At 45.3% G+C, this 24,292-nt stretch overlaps 1 pseudogene across 1 annotated transcript in view; it reads right to left on the bottom strand.

Moving 5' to 3' along the window:
- Positions 1-24,292, bottom strand: part of LOC146866936 (lysine-specific demethylase 5B-like) — a 504,610-nt pseudogene that overhangs the window by 460,542 nt on the left and 19,776 nt on the right. The gene's annotated exons all lie outside the window — the stretch shown is intronic.

Below are 24,292 nucleotides of genomic sequence, written 5' to 3'. Positions count from 1 at the left end.
TCGTTTGCATACAAAATCTATCTTGCTCCAATCTGAAAATATATCATATGCGCAAAAAAACTGCAATTAGACTTTTTTTTTTACATTTAATTATGTTGAGTACATCACAGCCAACATGGATTACATTTTTATTAACCTGAAGATATAAATCCCATAGTCAAATATATTCCTCACTACAGTTTTCAGAAATTACAATAAATACAAATAGAAGGCCACAAGCTCCAATAAGCAAACAACAATACTCAGTTACAACGTTCACACGAGTCAATGAAAGAAACTAAGTACAGTTTCTTATAAAATGCCGATCTAGATCCAACCCTTGTCTTGCATATGGGTTCCACTGTTTGATATTTGTACTCTTCCTTGATGTGTTATAGCAGATAATGTTTAGTTTCTGAAGCATGACAAAACTAGATTCATATGCTGTGCAACACCTCACCATGGGTGTGAAGTTAGTAAGGGTGACGGGAATTTGCGTAGTCGTGCTACGCAAAGCTCCGCCAAACAATAAAAAATCTCCGCGAACACGCGAATTGTTCGTGATGCTTTTTTCCTGTTCGCGAACGCGGTTTGCGTGCTCGGGGGGTAATATCTCGCCAACATACATTTTGAGAACGCGAACAAGCAAAAAATTCCACGAAGCCACGGAACGCAGAATTTTGGGCAATTCCGCGTAACGCGAAATTACCCAAATTACGCAAATTTCGCGAGCGGAACGGAATTTACTACCCATGCCTAGAAATTAGGCAGTCAATACGACTCATGCTACATTTTAACCGACCAGTGTAGGTGACGTTTTTAGCCAGTATTTTTGTCTTACTCATACAATGTGTGAGGTTTCAGGGTTAAGAATACATATTTAAAAAACAAACTATCACTTCTCTTCACTTGGGAGGGTGTTGTGCAAATATAGAAGGTACTCCAGCTGTAAAAGTATTTTGGATTTACATGAAGTACATTCAAAGCAGTGTTGCTCACCTTGAGGCAGTTATTGTGAGGAGCCAACAGTAGCTCTTGTTTTCAATATTATCACCCCCAACTGAGGCCTCGTGCCCAAACATTAATGCAGTGATGTTTAGGGAATGTGTGCAGCGATGACCAACTTGCCACATTGCATATGTCTTGAGGCAAAACATATCCAATGAAAGCCAAAAAAGTGGCCTTATTTCCTCGTCAAATACAAACAAAAATACAGCATAATTTTAAGCACTGATCAGCAGACCTGTTCATTTGGTGACTCTATTGCCCACGGATCTAGAATATCTAATACTCTATCTTCAACTCGTGGGTCTGCAAACGGTAGAGGGAATTTAATTACTCAGCCATCATGAAAAATGGATACAAATTGAAGACAAAGCCGAAAATGAGTGAGTAAAAACACTCTGTTATTGTGCATGGGTGACATGCCTTAAGTGCTCACAGAAGGACAGCCAGGTGTAGGCTCAACCAGAGGGTGTATTGATTAAATGTGTTAGCTCTATATTAATGTTCTAAATATGTGCAATGTTGTTAAAGAAATGTTTGGAACATTTTTCCACAAAATGTTCTGGGGGAGAAGGAGAGAGAAGGGGAGACCACTAAAAAAGGGCTCGCTGGTTCATAGCATTGTGTGACTTGTAATCTTTCTGAAACTGCTAAATGAATACCTGTTTTCTCCGGCAAGGAAACCAACATACAATTATACAACTTAATGAGGGGGGAGTCTGGAGTTGAATGCAGGATTCCTTGGCTAAGCCGCTACTAAGGCAATTCCTCGTAACATATCTTAAGATGATACATGTAGGAAACTGGAATTTTGTTGCACTTGTCCTCCCACTTTTTGCCCCCTTTTTGACTGTCAGATGCTGGTTTTCAACTCTGACATCACACTGAGGCTTGCGAACCAGACATCAGTGCTTATTCCCCTAAAAACAAGTTAAAGTCTAACTGTAACCCAAATGGCAAGGACTTTAACACCATAATATTGATTGTTGCGCACGCCTTAATTTTTAATCAATGTTTTGTAGTAATCAAGTGCTTGTCAGTACTGCTATAAGTGTAGCGTGCAGGTCAGGAATGAGGTTCCCTGCCTCATATGAACTAATGACTAAATTGCAAGTGTAACGATGCACTTGACCCTGCCCGCACTGCTTAAATTGGACATTCCAACAAAATTATACAATTTTAGCCAATGTTGTAAACTTATATGTGCTCTTTGCAAATGCATTCACAAGTCAAATACCATTATAATGTTTTTATTCTCAGCGGATACCTCTCCACTAATGCATAATCATGATTTATTGTACATAGATTTACTGAAATAACTGCGTATACAACGTTAACACTTCATGCTTTCAATGAACAATATATGGACAAAATCCATCTTCTCTCAAAAGATGTTCCCAATGCATTTCGGGATAAACAATCACTTCTTCAGGGGTGAGAGAGAAGCTGCCGATAATTCGGTTTGCTCAAAACTAATACCTAAACGCGTCCTGCGTATAATGATCTGAGGCTCAATACTACTGAAAAAACTGTAGCTCACAACGAAACACACGGTCTTGCTCGTAGATATCCCAAATGTCTTGTATAATAAAGTTTAAGGCATAATGCTCAGCGTCCCGAGTTGGGAGTTTCACTTCTGCAGGTTGGAGGCGGGGACAGCCCGGTAGGGCTGAGGCCAAGCCTGCTGGTGTCGTCCTCTTAGCTTCAGCACAGCTGTTCGGTTCTTCTTTTCTTCTTGGTCATTTCTTGTCTGAGGAGGCAAGGTTCAGGGGTGCCCCTAAATACTAGATTTAGGAGTGTTATAGGTAAGTAAAGGTTGGAACCAATGGGTCCCTGCCTTGGGGTGAGTACACCCCCTATTATGCCACCCTCCAGTGGGAGGGGGCATATGGCTCACTCTGGTTGGCTGGGTCTCTCCATCAGCAAGTTGGCGGGGACTGAGAGTTGGGCTTCACCTCACCTCCCCCACCTGAGGGGTGGGGTTGGCAAAGGTGGGCACACCTCTCTTCCTCACTTGGCTTTCCCACCGGTTCACCCGTCCAAAGTGGGGGGTCAGAACCGGTGAGGACCAGCTGCTGGAAGCAGCAAAAGGCCTGGGGAAGCTTACAAATGCAGCAAGACTTTGAAGCTTCCCCTCCGTGGACCCTGCTGATCCTGGGGGAGGAGGCTTGGCACCTCGTCCCAGACCCGCCCCCCTCCCCCGAGAGCAGCATGTTTCTGGACCCAGGGGGTCCAGAAACATGTCTGGTGGTGGCAGCTGGGGGGCAGCCACTCAGCCTGGACACAAGTGTTAGGTCGTTTTTCAGGGGGCATCTCTAAGATGCCCTCTGTGTGCATCTTTCATTAAAAGATAGGCCAGCGCTCTAGTAATTAAGCAAAAATCTACTTATGGCGCACGCAGTGCGAACGCGCTAAGAGAACCTGACACAGGTCAGACACACGGTACCAGAGAGTACTGACTTGCTTGTTTGCTTATTTGCACAGTCTTTTTTAAAGCCAGAGTATTTTAGAAGATTGAACTTATCACTTTTTAAAATCCCTCGGAACGCTTTTAAGACTATTTGCACTGTAATATTCCGCTTTTAGAATCAAATATTTTTAAAATTGAAGGTTGAATTGAATGCTTACTCACTGTGGGGAATCTTGACTCACGCCGAACAGTGAAACGGGAGCTGGGCGGGGCAGGACCTGTGAGCACAGCTGAGAGGCACCACCCTCATGGGGAGCGAGGGATAGGTCAGCGCTCTAGTAATTAAGCAAAAATCTACTTATGGTGCACGCAGCTCGAACGTGCAGCGGATGCGTCGCTGGCGCGCCAAAGGCGCGTCTAAGACAAGCCCGCCTGCATCCGGACATGGCCAAGGGCCAGGAACCATTGCGGACAGTCCCAAAAACGGTAAGCCCATCACATATGATAGAGACATTTTACTCTCATTGAGATACTCTGTTAAAGCCGATTGTGGGATAACTCTGGCGCCTACAAGCCTGATAGGGAAGGAGATGTCTTGCCCGCTCTGCTGGACTAAGCTTTACTCAGGCAAGAATGAAGGGCTGTGAGAAAGTGCCATCTTTCTTGCATGGTATGGCCCCACTTTTTGCTGAATGTACTTTGACTAAGTGTGCCCTGGACTCCTGCCAATCAGGTGCCCAGGGCCTATGTTCCTTCCCTAAAACACAACTTGGCAAACCCTGGCCACATGTCAGCCCCTGGTAAATGGTACCCTAGGTACCCAGGGAAGGCCTCTAAAGGCTGCAGCACTCATTGTGCCACCCTTAGAGGCCCTGTACCCTTACACACACACACTTAGACACACACTTACACACACACACACACACACACACACACACACACCCCTTGCAGGCTGGGTGTCTGGGTTCAAGACAAAACAAAGAGTCGACATGGCACACATCCCTGTGTGTCATGCCCACCACCTACACTGCCATGGCATACATCAGCCACCCCTCTAGCTGAGTGCCCTATGCCAGTGGTGTGGGCGCAGGAGCCCTGTGCCCCTAAAGTACCCAGGTCCATTCCTGGGCACTGTAAGTGCAGTGCTGCCATTTAAGAGTACATGGTGCTGAGAGCTTGTCAAACACGAACTCCACAGCACCATAATGGCAACACTGAAGACTGAGAAGTTTGGTATCAAACTTCTCAGCACATTAAACCCGCACTGATGCCAGTGTGGGATTTAATGTACCAAGCACCCCAGAGGGCATCTTAGAGATGCCCCCTAAAACCTAACCTTCAATCCACGTCTGTTCTGAGGCTGCCTAGGCTTCCACACAGCAGACATGTTGCTGGACCCCTGGGTAGGAGAGCCCCTGCTCTCCTGGGCCTGCAACAATGCACATCCTGGGCGAGGTGCTAAATCTCCTCCCCCAGGATGGGCAGGGGGAAGCTTCAAAGGCATGCCACCTCTGTGAGCTTCCCCAGGCCACTGCAACCCCCCACTCTGGCGGGAAGTTTGGCTGAAAACCCCAAATAAGGACAGGGGATGTGCCAGCCTGCCAACCCCACCCTCAGGTGGGGGAGGCGAGGTGAAGCACATCTCTGGGCTCTCGCCATCTTGAAGATGGGAGGCCCTGCCCAATCAGGATTAGGCTACTGCCCCCCTCCCACAGGAGAGAGGCAGGATAGGGGGTGTACCCACCCCAGGACAGGGACCCATTGGTGCCTGCCCTTCACCTACCTGTAACGCACCTAAATCTAGTATTTAGGGGCACCCTGATCCTTCTTTCCCCAGATTCCAAAATCCAAAGAAGAGCTAGAAGAAAGAAGACCTGCCCTGCAGCTGCCAAGAAGAGGAAGACACCAACTGCTTTGGCCCCAGCCATACTGGCCTGTCGACCCTCGAACCTGCTCCTGCTCCAACCCGGCATCTCTTGGGGCCAACAACCTCACAAACCCCGGAGGACGTGGCTACCTTTTGATTCAAAGCCCACTGGGACTCCCATGAGTAGAGGCTCTACTCAAAATCTACTTCTAATCCCTGGCAACAGCCCGGAACCGCGAACCCAGCACACACTGCACCTGCCAAGCCTGGCCTGTGTGAACAAAGACCACGAGGACGACCCCACGGCGACTGTGACCCCGAGTCCGGCACCCAAGGACCTCCCTCGACACACCTGAAGAATCTTCGTCCCCGAGCTTGCAGTCTTTTTCTAAACCGGAGATTTCCCATTGAAATCAATCGAGCGCCCGAAGGCTCAAAAGCACCCTGCACCCAGCCGCCCGAGTGGCCCTGGCAGTGTAACCTCTACACCTATCTACTTCCCCACCTGCCCTGAGTAAGTGACCAGGAGCCCAGCTCCCACAGCCGCGTGGCCTGCTAGTCTGGCCTGCTAGTCAGCAGCCACCAACCAAGGCCCCCCCTACCTCTCATAGGATAACATTGGGCCTAACTCTCTCTGCACCCGGCCGTCCTTGTGCCGCTGAGGGTGAACAAACTGTACCTACCTGACCCTGGGAGACCCCGGAGTCTATGCCCAGAAACTTAGCTCTGCCAGTCGAGTACTTACCTTTAAACAGATAACTCAATTTTCTCCATAGGGTAACATAGACTGGCTTTTCCTGAAATTTCTTCTAAGTGTGGACTTTTCAAAACTTAAAATATTCACCAAAAATCAGCAGAGTAACGAAAACGAAAATACTCACCTGCTATTAGGTGAGCTTCCAGTGCTGGATCCTGGTGCCCAGCACTGACTCGAAAAAATACTTACAACTGTACTTACCAGTAACCCAATTTTCTCCCATAGGAAATCATTGACTGTTTTTCTGTGAAATTTCTTTTGTCAATTTCTGCAAACTTTAAATATTCTTTAAAAATCGTATAATTTCTGAAAACTTAATTACTTACCTGTTTTGGATAAAGGTCCCAGTACTGAGTCTAGGCACCTAGTACTGGATTACAAAAGTAACAAGAACATACTATACCTGCAACTTGAATTTTCTGCCATAGGGAATCATTGACTGTTTTCTATGAAATATTTTCTAAGTGTCAACTTTTAAAATAGCAAAATATTGCCTAAAAATCATCACAGTAATTAAGTCGACTTTTATCACTTGTTTCAAAGTACTGTCCCAGGACTGAATCTAGTATCCAGGCCTGGAATTCCAATAGTAATCCTAAAAGTAATCTGTGGCAAATAACTTGAAACTTCCATTGAACTCAATGCATTATTGTGTTTAGAATTGTGTTGCCTATTGCAACCACTTGTAACTTTCTACAACAGACAATTGCATATTGCAAAAGTATTTATATAAAGCATCTCATTCTGAGAAAGTATATTTTAATACCTATTGTTGGTTCTAAAATAAAACAAGCATATCTTTTTTATATATAAACCATTGGCCTAGAGTTCAGTTCTTGTGTGTGTGAAACCATTTGCTGGCTGAGTGTGTGCAACAAATGCTTTACACTGTCCTCTGATACTGCCTTACTGCTCGACCAAGCTACCACTTTAGAGAGTAAGGTTATATGTAACTTTAGCCTATGCCAAACCTCTGGGGCCTGTGGACTCTGTACACCCTGTACCTATTTGGGAACAGTATATACGGAGCCACTTTCTGACAAGACTCTCTAGGGAAAGGTTATTCTCATGTTCTTTCGTTTGGAAAGTGCCCTCTTTTGTGCATGGTTGCCCCACTTTTTGCTGAACTGCTGATGCACTTTGAGTGTGCCCTGGGCTACGGCCAATCAGGTACCCAGGGCCTATGTTCTTTCCCTAAAACTGCATTGAAAACAAAACCCAATTGGCACTCTCTGACCACAGGTCAGCCCCCTGGTCAATGGTACCAAAGGTACTCTGGCCAGGGAAGGCCTCTATAGGCTGCAGCACCTATTGTGCCACCCTTAGAGGCCCTGTACCTTTATAATAATAATATATATATATATATATCCTTTCTCCTACGGCCCAATTTCTTGACACTTGGGCGCTCTAGATGGTGCGTATGCGATGCGACGGAGCCAAGTCGCTTGTAATTCCACAAATGCGTCTCCAGTTAGAGAACTGTTTGCTCGCACACAGAAATGAACCCAGCCAAATCCATTTTTCTCTTTAGCAAAGTTGCAATTTTAATCAGGCGTTCCAGTAAAGTTTCCTCTACGCGTTTCAATCTTAACAAAGATCTTGTTCACGAGGGTCAATCATTACACTTGTGAAATGTTTTTTCCCTTTTAAACCCATTTCCTCATATTTCGTTACATCACTTCCTGCTTCTTACTTGCATTGCATTCTGGTTAGTGTAGTTCCATCATTTATAGTAATTGTATTTTGCTTGATATATATAATCACCCTAGTGCGTGTTATCAACAAATCATTTTTCTTCCTCCTAACATATTATGTCTGTCAATTTCATTTACTAAAGCCATTTATTTTATTAGTATGGGCCGCTTTTCCTGTTGTTAATCTCCTTAACTTCATATTGAGGTCTAGTTCTATTTTACTGGATTAATTTCCTTTTCCAACTGACCATTGAAGTTTATAAGCTTTCCTACCCTCCAGTGGGTATATAACTTCAACTTAATTCTATTATTTAATTTTTCATAATGCCTTATTAATAACTTTTCTTTCATAGCTTTGCAAATTACGTTAGAAGTACTTCTTAATTTTCTGTTTTCATGTTTGTGCAAACGTGCTACTTATAACCTGCTATCATTATTTTTTTATTTTTTTTATATGCTAACAACCTATATATCTACTTATGTTAAAATCATACGACAAATATGTACAAATTTACATTAGAGGCACAAAAAGTTCTAGCAATTCACTGATTTTACAGGTGCGAATACATCTCTTCGTCCTGGTTCAGTCCATTCGGGGTTAGAGTTCGAAAATTAAGGATGTGTCGTGATTCCTTCTGTCGAAGAATCTTTTCTCTGTTGCCACCTCTTATATGTTTATCTACTGCTTCCTCTGCATAAAAAGATAGCTTCTTCCAGTCTCCCCCATGTTTTTGTTCCATGTGCTTTGCTACTGCATTGCTTCTATCGTTGTGGACTGTTGCACGCACATGCTCTAAACTGCGTTTTTTTAATTCACATTTAGTGCTTCCAACATATTTTAGTGGGCAGGGGCATTCAATAATGTATATCACATATTGACTCTTACAGTTGATAAGTTGTTGTATTTTCCACTTTTTGTTGTCGGCTGTTGTGATTTCTTTCATGTTTTTAGCTATGGTGCACACTTTACAGTTTGTACATTTGAAGAACCCATGTGGTTTAAGCCATGAGTCTTGCTTCTTCATTGGTAAGAAGTGGCTGTGAGTCAGCTGGTCTTTAAGATTTTTCGTCCTTCTATATGTAATATTCGGATGGTCTCCTATTATGCTTGCCACTGTTGTATCAAGATGTAAAATATGCCAGTTTTTCCTCATTATCCTTGTTATTTGTTTGTTTTCAGTGGAGTGCGTTGTTATTATGCGGATCTCCTGATCTTTTTTATCCTTTTCTGACATTTGTGGGGTTTTTTCTTTCAAAAGTTCGATTCTAGGTATTTTTGTTGTTCTTTCGAATGCTGATGCTACAATTTTGGGGTTATATTTTCTCTTTTTGAATCTTTCTCCTGCTTTCTGACAGTTCACTTTCCATTCCTCCTCCTGTGAACAGATTCTCCTGATCCTGAGAAATTCTCCATATGGGATGTTGTTTGGTGAAAGCTTTCGGCATGAAGAACAGCATTAGTTGCTGTACTTTTTCGATGAAGTGTAGTTTGAACTGTTTCATTGTCAATATAGATTTCAGTGTCCAAAAATACAACTCTGCTTTTACTGATGTTATATGTAAATTTGAGGCCTGTCTCTGTATTGTTCAGTATTTCAAAGTATTCTTGAAATTCTTCATTTGTGCCATCCCAAATTAGCAGCAAATCATCTATAAAACGTAACCATAGTACGGTCTTGTTTACATATCGTTCATTGTCTGCAGACCAAGCAATAATGTTTTCCCACCATCCCATGGTGAGGCAGGCAAAACTTGGACTAAATGAAAAGCCCATCGCTGTTCCTTTGACTTGACGGTATATTTCTTCTCCAAATAAAAACACATTTTGTTCAAGACACATAGTGATCATTTGAAGCAACATCCGGTTATGATCTCCGTATTGAATGTTCCTATCTTGCAGGAAATATTCGCAGGCTTTTAGCCCGATGTCATTTCTAATATTCGTATACAATGATACTACGTCCAATATATATATATAGGGCACAATCAAGGTCTCAGCGGGATCATCATTTCCAGGACGTTTGCGATGGAATGCAGCCCAGCGCCAAGAAATTGGGGACAATATCGCTGTCCAGAGTTCCACACCACTTGTTTTGGAACCTCATGTGGACTGCATGTACCATCATGCATTGGACCTGGGATTCTAAGCGCAACTAACACACCTGCCTGAGAGAGGAGGAGCTTAGAGTCTACTTCAAAGGAAGTGGTCTCTGAAGCTCACGAGGAAACATTAGCCTGTGGGACTGGCACTGATGATGGCCATTCCGGCCAGAAACGCGTCTGCCATGGATGTTCCACGATCTGCAGAAGTGCTTTTATATGCTGAATAAATCCTGGTTTGTGCCCAGAGCATGTGTCCCGCTGATTTCATTTCAGATCAGCAATTCGTGGTGATATATATATATATATATATATATATATATATATCGATATGACATGACACATACAATTTAAAAGATGTTTTCCCTTCCTCCTCCTCTTTTTTTGACCTTTTTGTTGGCTTTAGGACTGAGCACTTTGCCACTGCTTACCAGTGCTAAAGTGAATGTGCTTCTCCCCTAAATCATTGTAACATTGCTGTATATACAATTGGCATAATTAGTTTACTTGTAAGCCCCTTGTAAAGTGGTATTCCATATATCTAGAGCCTGTAACCTAAACGCTACTAGTGGGATGTCAGCACTATGCCACCCACACAAATAGCCTTTCAAACCGGTCTCAGGCCTGCCATTGCAAGGCCTATGTGTGTAGTTTACTGCCACTTCGACTTGGCATTTGAAATTACTTACCAAGCCTTAAACTCCACTTTTATTACGCATAGGTCACCCCAAAGGTAGGCCCTGGGTAGCCCATAAGGCAGAGTGCTGTGAAAAAATGTAGGACAAGCACTTTTAAGTTTCCATTGTCCTCATAGTGACAAACATCAAAAATAGTTTTTCACTACTGTTAGGCCTACTCCTCTCATAGGATAGCACAGCGAATTCCTTAATAAACTTTTAAGCTGTAATTTCTGATTAAAAAGGAGTAGCTGCATCATGTTTGATAACTTTGAAATGGGCCCCTACCAATCAGGTTCCCAGGGCCTGTGTTGTATCCCCAAAACTAACCAAATTGGCATCTCTGGCCACAGGTCAGTCCCTGGTAAGTTGTACCACAGGTACCCAGGGCACTGTGACCAGAGAAGGCCTCTAAGGGCTGCTGCACTTATTTTGCCACCCTTAGAGGTCCAGTACCACTACACTCCCACACTGCCTTTGCAGGCTGCATGTTTTGGTGCAAAACAAAGTGAAGAGTCGACATGGCCCACCTCTGTGTGCCATGCCTACAACCCACTGCCCTGGCATAGATGAGTCACCCCTCTAATTGGGTGCACTATACCAGTGGTGAGGGTGCAGGTGCATGAGCCCTATACCCCTACAGTGTCCAAGTCCATTCTTAGACATTGTAAGTGCAGTGCTGCCATTAAGAGAATATGGTGCTGGGCGATTGTCATTACGAACTCCACAGCACCATAATGGCTACACTGAAAACTGAAGTGTGGTATCAAACTTCTCAGCACATTAAACCCACACTGATTCCAGTGTGGGATTTAAGGAAAAATGCACACAGAGGGCATCTCAGAGATGCCCTCCGAAAACTAACCCACCTCTAGTGTCCAAGCTGAGTGGCTGCTTTCAGCTTCCACCACCAGTTATGTTTCTGGACCCCTGGGTTGAGAGCCTGCTGCTCTCTGGGGCCTGAAACAATTTGCATCCTGGGACGAGGTGCCAAGCCTCCTCCCCCAGGATGGGCAGGGTTCACGAAGGGGAAGCATCAAAGGCATGCCGCCTTTGTGAGCTTCCCCAGACCACTTGCTGCTTTCAGCAACTGGTCCCCACTGGTCCTGCCCCCCACTTTGGGCGGGAGAACCATCGGGAAAAACAAGTGAGGGAGAGAGGTGTGCCCACCTCTGCCAACTCCAGCACTCAGGTGGGGGAGGCGAGGTGAAGCACAACTCAAAGCCCCTGCCATCTTAAGGATGGGGGGATCCAACCAGGGACAGGCTCCTTCCCCCCTCCCACTGGAGGGTGGCACAATAGGGGGTGTACCCACCCCTGGTAAGAGACCCATTGGTCCCTGCCCTCTACCTACCTGTAACACCCCTAAATCTAGTATTTAGGGGGCACCCTGAACCTTGCTTCCTCAGATCCAGAAACAACAAGAAAGATAAGAAAAAGGACCTTAGAGCCTTGCAGAGCTAACAAGGGGACAGCGCCCACTGACGTGGCCCCAGTCATGCCGGCCTGTCTCCCCTCGAACCTGCTCCTGCGAAATCCTGGTGTGTCCTGCAGCCACCAACCTCAAAATCACCGGAGGACCTGTTTGCCTTCACCTACCAAGAATGTTCTTTTTCTAGAGCCAGGAGTCTGGTCTCTAGGTCTAATCTTTTGGTCAACCTGGCTAGCAGGATGTCCTCCTCTTTGAGGCTGCCCTCAATGTCCTCACCAGAACCTGAGCCACAGTACTGGACCGGTGAAGAACTCTGTCAGGAGTAAAGACAGCTGTGCTCCAAAGATTGCCACTCTGCTTGATGGCTGTCCTGGAAGAACTGTTTTTCTGCTTTGTTGTGCTGCCCTGCTGCCTGATGATCTCTGTCCTGCTGAGAAGGACTGGACCCACCTCACTTGAACCCAGAGTGACTCCAAGGGATTGCTGGCTTGTCCCATGTTCTGAAGTCTCAGGGCCATCAAAGACTTCCTTCAATCATCCAACAGCACCTGGACTCTGCTATTTGTAAATCCTGCCCTGCCAAGTGGTGTCAAACCAGTCCTGGGACCTTGAAATGTGACTTCTGCTGCACAGAACAATCAAAATCAACACAGTGACTACTTTGTGCCAATCTGAACCAACGCTTTGCCCTTCGACGCCGATGCAGGAGCTGATAGACGACGGCGTTGACTGCACAGATAGAGGCCAAATAGCGCGATTAGACAATGCAGCACCTGCATCGTAAAAGAGTTTTTCGACGAAGACACACCGGAGTTCGACGCTTGCTCCATCAAGGGTACTTTTTCAGCCGGGCATGCGCGAGTCCTGTAGCCAGCCTGCCTTACACTGCGGTCGGCTTGAACTTTGGATTTACCCTGGTATAGAGCGACCAGATGTCCCTTGTTGGCGTTTTATGACAATATGCAATATAATTTCATTTAATCTTTAAAAATTCATAACTGCGGTTCTACTTATTGGATTTTTGTTGTTTTGGTCTTTTTTGCCTCATAAAAATGTGATCTATTTTTCTATTATTTTGCAGTGTTTTCATTATGTTACTGTGTGCGCACATGTTGCACTGTTGCAGGAATTCTGTGTAACTAAGCCTGTGATCACAGAATGTCAGTATATAGGGATTGAGCCAACATACCACATCAGTGCCTATGAACCCCAATCCAAACTAGCTCACAGTGCCTTCCCAGCCTTTCTAACCTTCCTGAAGTGACAGATAAATTGGCACCCCAGATTACAATCCCAGAGTACTCTCAGGGAACTATGGAAACAAATTGCCACCTTTTGTTTTCTCACTCATGCATGTCCATAATAAACAAAGCAAACACACAAGAACAGTTTACAATGTTTAAAACCATTTTAAACTATCATTCTCTATTATAAAACAACCATATTTAAAGAAGTATCTGCCTCAGCCTACCCTCACTACGTGGGCACAGTGATGTATCACAGATCTCTGGGATAAGAACCGAACCCCATACCTGAATTATTGTTAGGTAATCTGCTAATCAGAATACGCAAGGCTGGCGTGTTTGTCCCCGGACCTTTCCTCTGCAAGAATCCCCCTCTGGGAATGTATGCCAAGCTAAGTTGCTAGCCAAGCACAGAAGGGAAGGCACAGTGTTTGACCTTCTACGAGATGTTCAGACAGAGTCCTAGAGAGAACCAATAACAATAACGTGCAGTGTTTTGCTTAAGTAATATCATGACACAAAAATAAACGTGCTAAGTGCAACATGTGAAAAGTAGCCTACAACTCGCAGTTAGGCTAAAATAAGGGAAAACTAAGTGGGCCCTAAAGGGAACTCAAGACACCCCCTCTTTGGTCAGGCAAGTAACAAACGGAGCAACTAGATAAACATCATATAGAACAAGCTAAGAAAATTCAATGCTTTGCTAATAGAGAGGTCATTAGAAAAAGATTTACAACCGTAATAATAAAAAGCATAACATGTCAATTTGGGAATGTAGCCAGATTAAGGTGTGTTGGAGATATCTATGATGTTTCCCATGAGCTCAAGACACAGTGAATCCAGGATGTACTCCATCTCCGAAGACCAGACCAGACTTTGATTGACCAGATACCACGCTGACCACTTGCTCGAGGGAATGCTCTGCTATAAATGCTGCAAGCGTACTGCTGTATTGTGAAACTGGGGAATTGTATTTTGAAAATTAACTGTTTTTAATACTTTATTTTTGGAAATAAAAACTGCTTTAAGTCCACTTACCCGCACATAAAATTATTTCAGTTCACCCGCTGCTTAGCGGGAATCAAGGCCTTTCAACTAGTCATCAGCGTCATCTTGGGTGTGGGGATTAGAGTCTACTCGCCACCTTACTCAGCGCCATTTTGGATTGCGCTCTAGTGTCTGGCCCACTGCACTTGCCTGCCTATATAGGACAGACAATGCAAGCGCACTGCGCGCGCACAGCGTGGGTGCGCAGCGGGCGCGCCGGACCATCCGCGCTTCGGACGCACTTAGCGCCAGCCATGCTGCCTGTTCTGACAGAGAACAAGGTAGGATAAAATACTCTAGGAAACAGATGCTTAACATAGGTAAGAGGGAGGACAGGGGACACCATTATTATCCACCTGTCACGGGTCATGATAAAAAGCACTTAAACTGCGGGCTGATTAATAGTAGATCCCTGATAAAACATCACCTGGAGGTGTCTCTCATGATAGAAGACATGGATCTGGATGTCCTATTTCTAACAGAGACATGGACTAGTACCGACTCCTCTGTAGAAATGGGTTTCGCTTGCCTAGAAGGTTATAAAATCTTTCATAAACCGAGGGCTACTGGAAGAGGAGGAGGGGTTGGAGTGATTTTCAAGGAAAAGTGGAATTTTGCTCCGCTAAAGGTAGATGATGTTACAGGGATCGAACTCCTGGGTTTCTCGCTGCAGGAGGCCAAAGGCAGGCTACTCACAGGAATGGTCTGCTATAGACCCCCAGGACAAGATGCCCAATATCAAGTACTTCTGGATACCATTACTAATTTGACCGTAACCCATTCCAGAATGATTCTATTGGGGGATTTTAACTTATGGGATAACGGAAATTTAGGCAGCCACTTTAGAGACTTAATGCACATATATGCGAATCTCAACTTACAACAATTGGTAAAACAACAAGCAACCAACCAAGTGGGGCACGTTTTAGATCTCCTGTTCGACAATCAGACCGAGACTGAAGTGACAGACATACTGCCACAAAGCTGGACTGATCACTATCTAATCCATTTTAACGTCAATATACCCAGATTTATTATTTATTTATTTATTTTAAACATTTATAAAGCGCGGCTGACACCTTGCAGGTTTCCTGGCGCTGGTGAATACTCTTAACTCAGGGGAACAGATAGCGAGGAGCAGGAAGAAGGGGTTGTTTCTAAGGGAATAACCACGTCTTGATGCGTTTCCTGAAAGGGAGGAGCTGTGAGATTTGACGGATATCAGGAGGCAGACTGTTCCACAGTTTAGCCGCTGCGACTCTGAAAGATCTGCCCCCCGTCCTGACTTTGTTATATTTAGGAACAATCACCAGACGGGCTGAGGCTGAGCGTAGAGCTCTGGAAGGGGTATACCATGTGAACATGGCCTGCAGAGGTATAGGTCCAGCTCCATGGAGCGCTTTAAAAACAAGGCAGAGGGACTTGAAGGCCACACGTTGTTTGAGCGGAAGCCAGTGTAGTTCAGCTAGGGCCGCTGAGGCTGAAGATCTCCTAGTCCAACCCAGAACTAATTTGGCTGCGGCCGACTGAACTCTTTGAAGTCGGTCAAGCAGGGCAACTGGGGACTCAAGTAACAGCGCGTTGCAATAGTCCAGGCGACTGAGGATGGTGCACCTGACTATCTGCTCCCGAGCTTGTGCGGGTAGCAATGGCATAATTTTGCGCAGGGAGCGCAGGATAGCTGTGCACATTCCCACCGTTTTAGCAACTTGGGTTTCAGTGTTCATTTTATCATTCAGTGTGGCCCCAAGGTTGCGAACCGATGTAACTGGCCGAGGTTTATCTGCTGTTTCCGGGGGCCAAAAGTCGCAGGGGAATTGCCGAGGAATGCGACTTCCTGCACAAGACAGAACCTCCGTTTTGGAGGAATTAAATTGCAGCGAGTTATTGTGTAGCCACCCAGCCGTCTCCCTTAAGCAGTCGTGAAAGGCTGCAAGGGGGGTAGAGTCTTCTCCCTCCCAAGAGAGGATGAGCTGGGTGTCATCCGCATAGTTGATTGTTTTTAACCTGTGCGCCTTTATCAACGTGATCAGAGGTCTAAGGTACACGTTAAAGAGAATGGGGCTGATGGAGGAGCCCTGGGGCACCCCGTGGGGGACAGAAGAGAAGATAGATTGATAAGGGGGGAGAGACACCGCCTGTCTCCTGTCCCGTAGGAAGGAGTGGAACCAAAGTAGGGCAGTGCCGTCTACCCCAGCCGTCCGGAGTCGCTCCAACAGGACCCCATGGTTGACCGTATCGAAAGCGGCAGACAGGTCCAACAGGATCAAGGCTACTGCCTGGCCCCTGTCTGCCCGCATACGAAGGTCCTCCAGAGCTGTCAGGACAGCTGTTTCAGTCCCGTGAGCAGGACGAAAGCCAAACTGAAAATCGTCCAGAATCTGATTTTTCTCCAGGTGAATGGAGAGACAGGTGCTAACCCATCGCTCTACAATTTTTGCTGGGAAAGGCAGGAGGGATATAGGCCGGTAATTGGACAAACAGTCAGGGTTCAAGGAAGGTTTTTTTAACAGTGGGGTGATGAGGGCCTCCTTCCAGGAGGATGGCACAAGCCCGCAGTGTAAGGATTGATTGCTGATCCTGCAGAGGGTGACAAAGAGGTCAGAACCAAAACTCTTACAGACTTTAGAAGGCACCGGGTCAAGAGGGGATCCGGAGGTGATCCCAAGTGCCAGCCTTTCAAATTCAGGTTCTGGGATGGGGGGAAACTCCCGCAGCTTTTCCATGAGAGGAAAATCAGAGTGCACCGAAACAGGATCACTAGTACAGGCTCTAGGTGTAATGAGACCACCTAGGGGAGGGGAGGAGTTCAGATTAAGAATAATGGTGTCGATTTTGTTTTTGAAAAATAGCGCAAGGTTATCGCAGAGGGCTTGTGTAGGAAGGGTAGATGTTATGGCACAATCAGGGTGGGAAAGGTTTTTGAGAATCTGAAAAATGCTTTTAGAACTGTTGGGGGTATTGCTGATCGTAGTGCAGAAATAGTTGGCTTTGCTCTGATTAATGGCAGTTTTATATGCTTGGAGATGGTTTTTCCAGATTACTTTATTCGAATCGGAGTAGCCTTGTCTGCATTTCCTCTCTGATTGTCTGCAGGCTAGTTTAAGGGATTTCAGAGAGTCGTTAAACCAGGGGGCAGGAGCTCTGCTTTTTGCTTTGCCTTTCTTCTGGGGGGCAAGAGAGTCAACGGTGGAGGTGATTGCTAGACAGAAGGCTTTGAAGTTGTTCTCAACCGAGTTGGTGGGGGAGAAACTGTTTTCAACATTGAATACAGTGCCCGCCGCTCTTAGTTTGTCAAGGGCTTTCCAATCTCTATACAGAAAATCTGAAGTAGTGCTACGTGGGGGCCTTTTAGCTTTATCACATAAGATGTGAAATTTAATAAGTGCGTGGTCGGTCCAACACATGGGCAGGATGTCACCCAGGTGTACCAACTGGGGAGAGGCAAAAATTAAATCCAGTTGGTGCCCGGCAGTGTGGGTGGGTTTGTTAACAAATTGTGAGAGGCCGACTCCATCGCAGGAAAGCACTAAGTTGTGCAGTGCATTATCCAGGCTGCCGTTGGGCCAGAGATTAAAGTCTCCTAAAATGATTAGTTTGTGGTGGGAAGTGGCCAGATTAGTGAGAGTAGTGATTAGCGATTGTTGCTGCTGGGCGTTGAAAACCCCAGGGGGGCGGTAGCAGATAATGGCTGTCACGGTGTCTCCATGGTGACAGTTAATCGAAACGCCAAGGAGTTCCGTTCCGGCAACCGGGTCTATGTCAAGAATGGCAATCGACCAGGATGCTCGGAAGATGACCCCCACTCCCCCGCCACAGCCCTTTGGCCTGGGGAGATGCAGTATTTTAAAATCTTGAGGGCACGCGAGACCGAGGTCGACGTTGCAATCTGCATGCGTCCAGGTCTCAGTAAGAAATAGCGCGTCCAGGTGATGGGCGTCAATGAGCAGTTGGATTTCATTGGCATGTTTTGGTAATGACCTGACATTGAGAATGCCGCAAGTTAGAAGGCCCTGACTGGTAAACTCGTGCAGGGGGAAGGCGGTATCAAGAAATGATAACTGACCCTTATGTGCGAAGTCTCGCAGACGGAGAAGGGACTCACGCGCCAAATGTGGGAGGGGGGCGGCGGCTGGCGGAGGGATCAAGGCAGGGAGAGTTGCCCCAGTTGCGTCCGAGGCGCGGACGAGCGCAGACGAGCTTGCCTTAAGCGCGCCTTCGGCGCGCAATCGTCGCGCCCGCTGCGCTCGTCCGCTGCGCTTCCGGCTGGTACTCATGTTTTGTAGAGTGGAGTTGGCAGTGGGAGGGGGGGGCGTGGCCACCCGAGATGGGCGTGTCCCTCACGCAGGGAATGGCGGCAAGACTCGGGTCAGGGCAGAGACAGCAAGCGATCTGCTTCCCTGCGCCGACCAGGTAAAGACCAGGGAATTGTGCAAATAAGCTTTTAAAAATACAGAGTACAGATTAAAACACAGTATCAATCACAGTTTGTTTAAAATAAAGGAGCTCCCGGCTAGTTCGCCTCAGGAGTGTTCACGAGGATCAGAGGATAATAACCGTTCGATGACATACCGAAAGGGAAGAGAGTGGGCCAAATTGGAAAAAAACAGAACCCATCCGACCTTTCCAAACTTAAATCTCTTTGCCCCTTCCATCTCCGTAGAGGAAAACTATCAAATATATTGTAACCATATAGCTGGCACTCTGGACTTGCTAGTCCTAGTAAAAAAACCCAAAAATAGGAATAAAGCCTCAGCCCCTTGGTATAATGAGGAATTTAAACTACTGCGAGTGTCATGTAAGAAAGCTGAGAGGAAATGGAGAAAGAACTACTTGGACAAGAAAGAATTGAAATTTGCACAGGTTAAATATAAGGAGTCTATCTCAAAGTCGAAAGCAGACTTCTATGCTAATTCTATTCTACAAGCACCTAACAGCACTAAAGCTCTTTTTAATATTTTCAGGGCTCTCTCTAGCCCAACCGGTATAAGCAATAAGGTGGCTGCATCGCAGAAACTCTGCGACGAGATTGCCTCTCACTTTGAAGAAAAAATTGCCAAAATTGTTGGAGATCTTCATCCCAACAACATTAGTGATCAGGATAATACTCCCCGGAAGTTGGATGAAGAACCCCGGGTGAACACCTCCCTGGAAAACTTTCAAGCCCTTACGGAGGACTCTTAATAACCTGGCTTACAGTGTATCCTCTGGCTCCCCTCTTGACCCCCTCCCACATAGAATCTGTAAAGCATTCGGTCAAGCAACTTTGACCTGGCTGCGACAGATCTGCGGCCAATCCTTGGAAGAAGGAGTGGTTCCGGAGGTGTGGAAGCAGGCAGTTGTGACACCTCTGCTTAAGAAATCCTCACTGGACCCTACGATTCCAGCAAATTTTAGACCCATCTCCCTCCTGCCATATCCGATTAAAATCTTGGAAAAAGCAGTCAGTAAAACCTTATCATGCTACCTTGAGGATAATCACCTGCTGGATAGGGACCAATTTGGGTTCCGCCCAGGTCACGGCACCGAGACTGCTCTGGCAACCGTAATGGACATCTTACGAATGCGAGTCGACAATGGGAATGCTACCCTCCTAGTGTTATTAGATATGTCGGCCGCATTCGACACGGTGTGCCATACAGTACTGGTGGAAAGACTGGAGAAGATAGGGGTGAAAGGACGGGCTTTACAGTGGCTACAGTCCTATCTTTCAGGAAGACAACAGGTGGTGACCATGACATTGTTCACTTCCAGTAAGTCTCCAGTACACCATGGGGTATCGCAGGGCTCTGCGATCAGCCCTATTCTTTTTAATATCTATTTACGGCCCCTGTTCCCCATTATCAAATCCTTCGGAATTGATTTGGCCAACTACGCTGACGACACTCACCTGGTGTTCTCCCTGGAAGGGAAACAAGCGGTATCCATGGATACGTTCCAGGAGTGTATGCGTCAGACTGCTGGATGGCTCAGGAAAAATATATTAAAATTTAATGGGGGGAAAGAGAGGTGGTATACTGTTCCACTGCCAGAATGTCCCAGCATCTATCACTGGAGTTCAAGCTCACTCCAGAGGAGTAACCCCTGGTTCCAGTCAACACGGTGAGCTATTTGGGGGTTCTGGTAGATAATCTCCAAATGGAGTCACAGGCCAACAAAACCGTTAGTGTGTGCTTCTCTTTGATGCGCATGCTACGGCAGATTCTCCCGCTACTCCCAAAGGATTCGCGCTCCCTTGTAGTAAGGAACATAGTGCTGAGTAGGCTGGACGACTGCAACTCCCTGTATTTGGGAGCTCCACAATACATCCTTCAGGAGTTGCAGAGAGTCCAGTCCATGGCAGCAAAGCTGGTGCTAAATAGGCAAAGCAGGTCTTCTACAACATTGGCCTTGAGAGATCTCCATTGGTTGCCTATTAAGGAAAGGGTTTGTTTTAAATCACTCTGTATTGTATACAGAGCAGCACATGATCTGGGCCCAGTCCCACTGCTGGAGAAATTTACCTGGTACAACCCCAAGAGGCAGCTCCGTTCCTCCAGTGCAAACCTGATGACGACTACCAGATTTAAGCGTTCTAGGATGGGGGGGTAGAGCTTTTAGTGTGGCTGCAGCACACTTATGGAACGAGCTACCCCAGAGCATTAGACAAGCCAATTTCCTGACCGAGTTCAGAAAGAGTCTGAAAACCTAGCTTTTTCCCAAGGACTGAACTTTAGTTTTCTCCACTGTTAATCTGGTCTGCTCATATGGTGGTCATACTCAAGTCTAAGCGCCAGGATACCCGTAGGGTGGCAGTCTGCGCTATATCAGAACCTAATACAATACAATACAATACAATGAATTCACCATAGCCCAGGTCAAATCATCCAGAGAACAGACATTATCCTCGGTATCAGTCGATGCTGAGGAAGTAACCGGGCAAACTGCATCCGTGCTATTAGAGCTAAAGTTAAATGAGTCATGTGATGAAGCACTCCCCTCCTGCGAAAGGAGGGGCTCATACCCAGCATTGTGCAGCAACCGCAAGCCTATGAGACAACATCAAAATGGGTCATTAGAGGACTCCTCAACAGGTTCATGTCCAAAGGAACCAGCATTTGAAGAGCCAGGCAAATATCCAGGGCCCATTCGAAGGGGCAACAATCAATGAAACACGGGTTGGATGCAGGTACACTAGACAGGGTGGAATGTCAATGACCAATCAAGATCCAGTTCTTGGAGCAGTAAGATTCCCAAAAACTTTACCAAATGTTCACAACATAACTGGAATGGTAGTAGTTCCAGAGGGCTTCAAGACAGAACATATATTGCGGAGGAGCAAAATATAGAATCAAAATGCCGCAAATGAGTAATAACACCAATAGGATGACCCAGAACAACCTAGAACAAAGGGAATGAATAAAAGCCAGTATTACTCCAAAGATTTTCCGGAAGGAACTGACTATGCCAGAACCAAGATCATTAAAAAGTGAGCAAGGTCGGCAGTATTAGATGCATTAAAAATGCAATGAACTTATTCATAATACCCCTGATCCCCTCACTGCACTTCGGGAGAAATGGGTAAGGGATGGCCTTGAAATGGACGATGAGGAATGGCAGGAGGCGCTCTCATCGCCAAAGGAAGTGGCCATATCCGCTAAACTCAAGCTAGTCCAACTCAAGATCCTACACAGGGCTTACCTCTCAGAGAAGCAATTAAGGATTATGGGCAAAAGCACAGACGGGCAGTGTAGGAGACGGTGTGGGATGGAAGGCGGGTTCATGCACATTCTTTGGGAATGCCCGTTAATTCAAGGCTACTGGAAAAAAAAAAATTGCAATGTATGAGCGCGATATGGGGAGTCCCTCTTATGCCTGAGGCCAAGAGATGCTTGTTTAACATCTGGGAGCCCACAGATCTCGATGTGAAGGGGAGAATATGGGCCACACTGGGGCAGATGATTGCTAAGCGTTACATAGCGCAGGCATGGGGTGCCACCGTGCCGCCGAAACTGAAGAAATGGAAAGAGGACATGGACTGGTGTATGTTGAGAGAGAAAACGGTCTATGTGGCTCAGGGGTGCCCCAAAAAATGGATTGCAATATGGTCTAAATGGAATGTGTATCGGGGGGGAATGTGCAAGCCCCCAAATGTCCCTACGCCAGAGGAACATTGTATGATATAAATACCACTGCGTGAATGGTAAGATTGCCCGCCATAGCGAAAATACTGTATATCTGCCTTTAAAATATGTTTACTAATATGACGTACGACACACGTAACTGTAAAGCATGACTATGTTGCTTAAGTTCAATAAACAGATTTATTAAAAAAAAAAATGCAATGAACTAATTTGCTGAAATGTATTGGGAGGTTGGTGTTTAACAAGGACTGTATTTGACAGGATGTCTTTGCAACTTGTAATTCGGAGGTTTAATCGAGCTGTTAGGGCTACTTCTTTATGAAACAATAGTGCTCCGAGCATGCTTAACTTGTTAAAATCTGCCTTCAAAATTGGAATGAAAGACCACAACGAACTATTGTAACCTCCTTGCAGAGGTGGGAACAGCACGCTATTGCAGCAGGTGACAATGCAGGAAACTATAATTAGAAAATATATGGGAGCCCAGCTTTTATTCCACAGAATTTGTGATAATTTAATATTGAAGAACTTCCTTTTCAAAGAACTTTAATAAGTGGAATTATAGAAGATTCCTTCTAGTAAACAGACCAGATTTGCTACAGAAGCATTACATGCACCATGAATGGTAACGTTTTGACAAATAAGTAAATGTCTAACAGAGGAGTCACATTACTTTCCAGTAAGGAAGAACTCCTTATTTGCACTTTCACAGCAATAAGAAAATGGGAGGGGACATATTCATGAATCAAGCTGTCTCTGCGGGGCTCATATCTGCCGACAGGGAAACGTTTCACGCCAGCTGCAAATTGAAATGTTGAAATTGGCAGAGATATTAAGCCATGTATTAACCATACAGCGGAAGCTGTTTGTTACAGTGAAAGGGAGTTTTTTCTATCTTTAAGATGTAACATTGTATATGATGTAGCTTTTTTTGCCATAAGTCGCTTATGTGTCAGATTGAAAGGCATGAATAGCTGGCTAGAATTAAGGTAATGCAACCATTTTTAAGGGGTTGAAGGGTCCAAATAAACTGCATGATGGATCTAACCTGACTTTGCAGATGGTACAAGGAATAGAGATCACTCTGCATGATATCAATAACAGATGACACAATGTTATTCAAATTGCAAATGCGAGAAGACGTATTAATAGTATTAACAGCAAGCACTTACCAAAATGATCTTGATCAATTTGTCTTAAACGTGCAGTAGCTTTCATTTGAGACAATTAACAAATTTAATTATATGTGGCATAAATACATCTTTTTGTATGCAGATATTTAGGACTGACGGAAAATCAGATAGGTGCATGTCCTCCGATAGGAGAGAAAGATATTTCATTGCAGCGTAGAGTGTTCTAACCCTTTGATAATTTTTCCACTGAATAGGTAGTAAACATTCCTGAGTTTTGCAATTGGGAATAACGAGAATCAGGTCGACTAGCTTTAAACGCTGGTGTGGAGTTACAATAACCAGGCATGACATCCATTTATGTCCACTGGCCACAATAACCACTCGTGAGGATCTGAAAGTGTGGTGTTAAATATACAATTCTGTAACATACTAACGAGTTGGTCAGCAGTGAAACTAGTTAAATGTTGCCAATTTTCAAACTGTGCAAAGTAAGGAATGGTTAGTGCATTCATTTCTTTAATTTTAGCCAATCCTAGACATGCAGTCTGCTGAACGGTGTCATTCAGAAAAATTATTTGAGTTGGAATTAAGCAGGCTCGAAATAAAGTATCCATACCCTGGACCTGCCAGGATTTTGTACCCGAAAAGGATTTCAAGTCAATGGTGTTCTTCCAATAATCACAGCCTTGCCCAACTAATTTTGTAACAAATGAATACGTATAGATTAATTTGGTTTGCGTAAGCATATATTTTTTCGGTGGTATAGGGACAAGTCTAAGCTAAAAGGACGTTGGATCGGACTTGTCATAACCTGAAAAATATGT

This window comes from Triturus cristatus, chromosome 1_2 (genome assembly GCF_964204655.1).
Source record: "Triturus cristatus chromosome 1_2, aTriCri1.1, whole genome shotgun sequence".
Lineage (NCBI taxonomy): Eukaryota > Metazoa > Chordata > Amphibia > Caudata > Salamandridae > Triturus > Triturus cristatus.
This window is presented reverse-complemented; position numbering and strand designations above follow the sequence as displayed.